This window comes from Emys orbicularis, chromosome 24 (genome assembly GCF_028017835.1).
Source record: "Emys orbicularis isolate rEmyOrb1 chromosome 24, rEmyOrb1.hap1, whole genome shotgun sequence".
Lineage (NCBI taxonomy): Eukaryota > Metazoa > Chordata > Testudines > Emydidae > Emys > Emys orbicularis.
The window spans coordinates 18,046,294-18,053,825 of NC_088706.1; positions in this window are offsets into that span (position 1 = coordinate 18,046,294).

The window sequence follows — 7,532 nt, forward strand, 5'->3', positions numbered from 1 at the left end:
CAGGCCTAGAGGGGAACTGAAATAACCTGCCCCGAGGCGTGAACTGATCAGCTATGGGGGGTCATTGGGCTGCAGGGACATGGGCTCGTCCCCTCTAGGGGGCACCAGCTCTGATCCAGCCCCATGGTGGGGACTGGTGGGCTCGGGGGTGGGGTTGGGGGGGAAATGGGATATGAGAACTTTCCCCATCCCCTCGAGGTAAGGTCGCCAGGCGTCCGGTTTTCCACTTGGCAGCACAGAGGGGCTGGCAGGCTCCCTACCTGGCTCCGTGAGGTTCCCGGAAGCAGCCAGCACGTCCCTCCAGCTCCCACGTGCAGGCCGCAGGGGTTCCCGTGGGGGCTCCGTGCACTGCCCTGCCCCAAGCACCGGCTCAGCAGCTCCCATTGGTCAGGAACTGTGGCCAATAGGAGCTGCAGGGTGGCGCCTGTGGGCAGGGGCAGCATGTGGAGCCTCCTGGCTGCACCTCTGCCTAGGAGCCGGTGGGATGTGACGCTGCTTCCCAGGCGCTGCCTGAGGTCAGCCCTGCCCAGAGCCCGCATCCCTCGCCCCATCCCACACCCCAACCCCCCTGCCCCAGTCCAGAGCTCCCTCCCACACCCCAACCCCCCTGACCCAGCCCGGAGACTCCGCACACACCCCAACCCCCAGCCCGGAGTCCCCTCCCACACCTCATCCCCCTGCCCGAGCCTGCAGCCCCCTCCCACACCCAAACCCCCTACCCCAGCCTGGAGCCCCCTCCGACATCCCAACCCCCTGCTACAGCCCAGAGCCCCCTCCCACACCCCAACCCTGGTGTGTGGGGGGTCTGTGAGCCAGGGGATCCCCTCTCCGTGGGAAGGACCAGGAGCCCCAGAGGGGCGGGGCCTCAGAGAAGGGGTGGGGCAAGGGGTGAGGATTTGGGGCAAAGGGGTGGGACAAGGGTGTTCGGTTTTCTGTGATTAGAAAGTTGGCAACCCTGCCCCTAGGGGGCACCAGCTCTGATCCAGCCCCAGGGTGGGGACTGGCTGGCTCAGGGTGGGGGATAGGGTGGGGAATGGGACATGGGGCCTTTCCATTCTGGGGGGCGCCAGCTCCCACCCGGCTCCAGGGCAGGGGGCTGGCGGGCTGTGGGGGGAATGGGACACGAGGCCTTTCCCCCCAGGACCCCAGATCTGTATCGTGCTTCCCCCACAGCCGGCGCTTTCCTCATCTCCACCAACCCCTCCCCGGTGACGGCGCTCCTGGGCTCCGACGTGCTCCTGACATGCAGCTTCCCCGCGGCCCCAGGCAAGGGGGACGGGCAGCTGCGGGTGACCTGGTACTTCCAGGGCCAGACGCTGATGGAGCTGGACGGCATCGCGGTCACCACGAGGAAGGGGGCAGAGCTCTTTGCCCCAGAGCTGCCCAGGGGCAACGCTTCGCTCCTCCTGCCCCGCGTCACGCTGGCCGACCAGGGCCCCTACCGCTGCTCCGTGCGCTACGGGGGGCGGCGCGGAGAGGGCAGCGTCCGCTTACAGGTGGCAGGTAGAGTCACGCCCCGGCCTCGCCCCGTGCTCCCGGCCGGGCAGGGCTGTGTCACTGGGCCCCTGACGAGCTCGGCCCAGCCCCGGGATGGCTGCAGAGCCGCATTCTCTGGGGGGAGGTGAGCGAGTCCCAGGGCTCCCAGGGGGCTGGAGGAGCCAGGGGCCTTTGTGGAGGGGACGGGGCGGGTTTGGGGCTGCCAGCGCTGGCTGGTGGGAAAGCCTGTGATGGGGCCGATGCCCCAGGCTGCCCTGGCTGGGGAGCAGGGACGGACACCGCCGGGGGGCGCTGGGCACCTGGAGAGCCGTTCCCAGCCCTTTCAGCTGTGACCCTCCACCCCAGCCGCTTCCCCTGCGACCTCCTCTCCCCACAGAGCTTCCCCTGCCCGGCTCGCTGGACTCCCCGTCTCTGTCTCCCCCAGCGCTGCCGCGGGTCGAGGTGCCCAGCCCCGTGGTGCGGAGGGACGAGGACAGCGCCCTGGTGTGCTGCGTGCGGGGGTTTTACCCCCAGCACATCGCAGTGTCCTGGCTCTGGGACGGGCAGGAGCTAAACGCCTCCTTCGTCTCTGCCGCGCGCCGGGGGCACCGGGACGGGACCTTCAGCCTGGTGACCATCTACAGCTTCACCCCCACGGAGCGGGATCTGGGGGCGCTGTTCTCCTGCCGGGCACGGCACCCCCTGCTGAACCAGTCCCGCCAGGCCGACTTCCGGATCGCCTTCAGGGGTGAGGCCGCCCGGTCGCCCTGGCCTGGGTGGGAGGATCCCCCACAACCTGCCGCCCAGCCCTGGGGCTCCCAGACTTTCCTTTGGGGAGGGGACCCCCAGTTCACAACCCCCCCCAGCTCTGGGGCTCCCGGCCCTTCCCACAGAGAGGGGATCCCCCGGCTCACAGACCCCCCCCAGCTCTGGGGCTCCCAGCCCTTCCCACGGAGAGGGGATCCCCTGGCTCACAGACCCCTCCCCACCCCAGGGTTAATTCTATGCTCCAACCAGAACCCCCTTGTATCATTTCACCCCGTTACTCCTGGCTCTCCCCTGCACTATCCCTCCCTCCCCCCCATCTGGAGCCCCCCACGTCAGAACCACCCCTCCCATACCCATGTGCCAAGTTAGAGTCACTGACCCCTGTGATCTCCCCCTGCCGGATCCCGTCGGGGTCTCTGCACTCCCCGGTAAATAACCGACTCACGGCTGAGGCGCCCCCATGTGGCTGGACGTGGCGTATCGGGCTCTCCTCGGCCAATGCCCCCTGCCAGCCGTCGCTCTGGCTCTGCCGCGGTCTCCCTTCTCCTGACCCCGCTCTCCGGCCAGTTCACGTTTTACTGCTGCCCCTGCCAGGGCAACCAAAGGCCAACGAGTACCAGCCCAATGTCCTGACAACAGGGCTCCGGGTTGGCTCGGGGGGCCCCTGGGCCTCACACCCTGCTCTGCGGGCGCTCGCTCACCCTCATCCCCTGCCTGTTCCTCCATTAGACCCCCCTCCCTGGAGGGCCAGATCCTGCCTTTACCTCCCCACTGGGGCTTGTTCCCCCAGCGGCTGCTCCAGGGGCCTCCTGGCCGCTTATCGACTTCGCTACTCGGGAGAGGAGCCCAGAGCCGCCCCCAGCCCCCCAAACTCTCGAATCCCAGACAAGGGCAGCGTTCCTCCCGCAGCCCCTTCTGCTCCACACTTCCTGCCTCCGTAGCACCCGACCCCTCTCCCCTCGGACTCAGCTCAGCTGGGCCAGCCCTCCGCCAGGTGCAGCCAGGTGGGTAACAGGCCGGACCACATTAACCCTTTCAGAGCCAGGATGGGGCATGTACCCCTCACGACCCCCTCCGGCCCCCGTTCTGGTGCCAGGGGTAACACCTGGGCTCCCGTTGGCAGGCACGTCCCGGGGGAATCTCCTGTAGTGTCCATGAGCCGGGCGGGGGAACCCCCAGGCGTTTCCCCAGGGGCTGGGCTCAGCTCCCTGGCTAGGCAGCAGGTCACAGGGACCATGGCAGGAGCAGGGGGGGCAGAGGTGCCGGGCGTCTCTCTCACCTGCTCCCTTTGTCAGGGCCGGAGGAGGAGCTCGGCCGCCTGGAGCCGGGGCTGAGGATCCTGCTGTGGACGCTGCGAGGGGCTCTCCTGCTGGCCATGGCGCTGGGGGGCTGGAGCTGTTACTGCTCTGCGAGGAGGCGTGGGCAGGTAAGGGCTAAGGGCAGAGGCCCCTATGGGCGAGCACAGCATCGGTACTGGCACGGCCCTGCCGGGACGCCAGCCCTCGGTCTGGTGACATGAGCTCACGGCAGGAAGCCAGTTCCTTGGGCAGGGAGACGCTTCCCCCAGGACGTGGCTGCATCTCCCCTGTGGGGTAACTGGTCCGAGGGACCTGCCAGAGCTCTGCCCACCCAGCGCTGCCAGCGACCATGTCCCCCTTCTGCCTGGGCTCTAACGCTCTCCTTGTTGCTGGCACAGGTGCGGGAGTCGATCTGGACCCCCCGACGCTGGAGATCACTGTGGGGCGCAGCCAGAGGAAGCGGCAGAGGGACAGGCGGTGCCGTCCCTGCTGAGCGGCTAGAGAAGGGGATCCCATGAGCGTGGCCCATGGAGCTGCCTGTGCATCGCGCCTCGTTCTCACTGGGGCCCCAGCTGTTGCTGATGGGTCCATCCCTGCGTCTGTCGGTCCTGTCTCCCCCGCGAGGTCGCAGCAGCATCCCTGCTCCCCGAGATCCGGGTGTCAATAAATGCTGCCCATCCCCCCCCCCCCCCCCCCCCCGTGCGGCAGACGCAGGATGCCCCTGTATTCCCCTCTGTCGCTTTCATGCAAACCCTTAGATTCAGCCCCACAGGGCCTTGCTCCAGCCCCTCACTCCTGCGTGTGGCTGGAATGTGGTTCCCCCCTCGCTCTGACCCCACACAAATGGCTGGCCAGTGCCCGGACCAGAACAATAAACTGTCTCGCTGGACTCCATGAGTTGTGCTGTGGTGGTTAAATTCCCGGCAGGTTGTGAGGGGCCCTTACCCTGCACCCCCTTGAAGAGGGTCAGCGACCCCAACACCTCGAATGGGGTCGGGCTGGGTTACAAGACAGGAAATGCTGCCTGTGGGAGGAGTCCCTTTAATACGCAGAAGGAAAGTTCCATGGTCCTTGGGGTGATGGAACGTTGGGGACAGGGAGGTTCCATGGTCCTTGGGGTGATGGAACGTTGGGGACAGGGAGGTTCCATGGTCCTTGGGGTGATGGAACGTTGGGGACAGGGAGGTTCCATGGCCCTTGGGATGATCATAGAATCATAGGACTGGAAGGGACCTCGAGAGGACTCGTGGCAGGACTAAGTATTATCTAGACCATCCCTGACAGGTGTTTGTGGTGGAATGTTGGGGGCGGGAAGGTTCCATGGCCTTTGGGGTTGTCAGGGTTCTCTCCCCACTCTAAACTCTAGGGTACAGATGTGAAGAAGGACTGAATGACCCATCCCAGCTGGGGATGTTCCAGAGACTTGATTGGAACCTGCAGTTTATTGCATTTACTCCATCAAAAACTGGAGTGTCTACGGGAATTGCTTGTGTGACTTGTGGTTAGCCAGTGGGGTAAAACCAAAGTCCTCTCTGTCTGGCTGGTCTCTCAAAGGTGATGAAATATTCAGCAATATCACTGGATTCATCATACTGTGGACATAGTTGCTCCCATTTGTGGATTTTTGGGGAAGGATTGTTAGGGTTATTAGGTAGACCCATCTTAGCCCTTTCCAGATCTAAGCGCTTCAGCTCTAACTCTGTATTAAAGCGTTTCGCCTCTGCCTCAAAGCATTTTGCCTCCATCTGTCTTTCATGTTCTTTCTGTCTCTCTTCAGCTTCAAATCTGGCTAATTCTAGTTTTTTCTGGACATCACTTTCTGTCAGCCTAGCCTTCCTGCGCTTAGCCTAGCCTAACCCGAGAGCTAGAAAGAAAAAAAAAACAGCTTGTGAATTCCCTTGCAGGACTTAACTACTCTGCCCTGAGGCAGAGAAAAAAAAAACCTCCAGCTGCTCTCAGCTAAAAGAAAAAAAAAAAGTGTCCTTTAAAAAAAAAAAACACCCTGCTTTCCAAGCAGCCAAAAGAAAGGGGAAAAAAATCCTTTTAATATCCTGAGGTTTGTGCTTCTGGTTCAAAATGATCCCATTGCTCTGCCACCATGTCAGGGTTCTCTCCCCCACTCTAAACTCTAGGGTACAGATGTGGGGTCCCGCATGAAAGCCCCCCTAAGCTTATTTCTACCAGCTTAGGTTAAAAACTTCCCCAAGGCACAAATTCCTTCCTTGTCCTTGGATGGGTACTGCTGCCACCACCAAGTGAGTTAGACAAAGATTCAGGAAAAGGACCACTTGGAGTTCCTGTTTCCCCAAAATATCCCCCCAAGCCCTTCACCCCCTTTCCTGGAGAGGCTTGAGAGTAACCAAGGTGAGCACCGATCAGACCCTTGGGTTTTTAGGACACTAAAAACCAATCAGGTTTTTAAAAAGCAGAACTTTATTATAAAGAAAAAGTAAAAGAAGCACCTCTGCAAAATCAGGGTGGAAGGTAATTTTACAGGGCAGTCAGATTCAAAACACAGAGGATTCCCCTCTAGGCAAAACTTTCAAGTTATGCAAACAGGGATAAACCTCCCTCTTAGCACAGGGAAAATTCACAAGCTAAAACAAAAGATACTCTAATGCATTTCCTTGCTATTACTTACAGTTACTGTACTTTTAGATGTAACATTCAGTAGGAGCTGGATTACTTGCTTGGTCTCTCTCTTTGTCTCCTGAGAGAACAACAACAGCCCAAACAAAAACCTTCCCCCACAGATTTGAAAGTATCTTCTCCCCTTATTGGTCCTTTTGGTCAGGTGTCAACCAGGTTATCTGAGCTTCTTAACCCTTTACAGGTAAAGGAGGGATTATATGCTACCCGGAGCTATATGTTTATGACGGGGTGATGGAATGTTGGGGGCGGGAAGGTTCCATGGCTGCTGGAAGTGACAGCTGTCAGACAGAAGCAATGGGGGCAGCGGGGCAGCTGGAGAGGGGGGGGTCACAAACCTGTGAGCAGGGCCAATGCCCCAGGAGAACCCAAGGGGACTTTTACCATGAGAGCAACTGAGTTCCCAGCCACAGGGAAGTGTGACTGGGGCAGCACTAGGACCTGCCAGCGAGGGACAGGACCACGGCACGGCTAACCAGCCAAACACCCTCCCTGCCGTCCCCGTCCCCCGCGCCCGTCTGCCACCTGAACCACGGCACGGCTAACCAGCCAAACACCCTCCCTGCCGTCCCCGTCCCCCGCGCCCGTCTGCCACCTGAACCACGGCACGGCTAACCAGCCAAACATCCCCCCTGCCGTTCCCGTCCCCCGCGCCCGTCTGCCACCTGAACCAAGGCACGGCTAACCAGCCAAACATCCTCCCTGCCGTCCCCGTCCCCCGCGCCCGTCTGCCACCTGAACCACGGCACGGCTAACCAGCCAAACATCCTCCCTGCCGTCCCCATCCCCCGCGCCCGTCTGCCACCAGGACCACGGCACGGCTAAACAGCCAAACATCCTCCCTGCCGTCCCCGTCCCCCGTGCCCGTCTGCCACCTGAACCACGGCCCGGCTAACCAGCCAAACATCCTCCCTGCTAAACCCGTCCCCCGCGCCTGTCTGCCACCTGAACCACGGTACGGCTAACCAGCCAAACATCCTCCCTGCCGTCCCCGTCCCCCGCGCCCGTCTGCCACCTGAACCACGGCACGGCTAACCAGCCAAACTCCCTCCCTGCCGTCCCCATCTACCGCGCCCGTCTGCCACCTGAACCACGGCACGGCTAACCAGCCAAACATCCTCCCTGCCGTCCCCGTCCCCCGCGCCCGTCTGCCACCTGAACCACGGCACGGCTAACCAGCCAAACATCCTCCCTGCCGTCCCCGTCCCCCGCGCCCGTCTGCCACCTGAACCACGGCACGGCTAACCAGCCAAACACCCTCCCTGCCGTCCCCGTCCCCCGCGCCCGTCTGCCACCTGAACCACGGCACGGCTAACCAGCCAAACACCCTCCCTGCCGTCC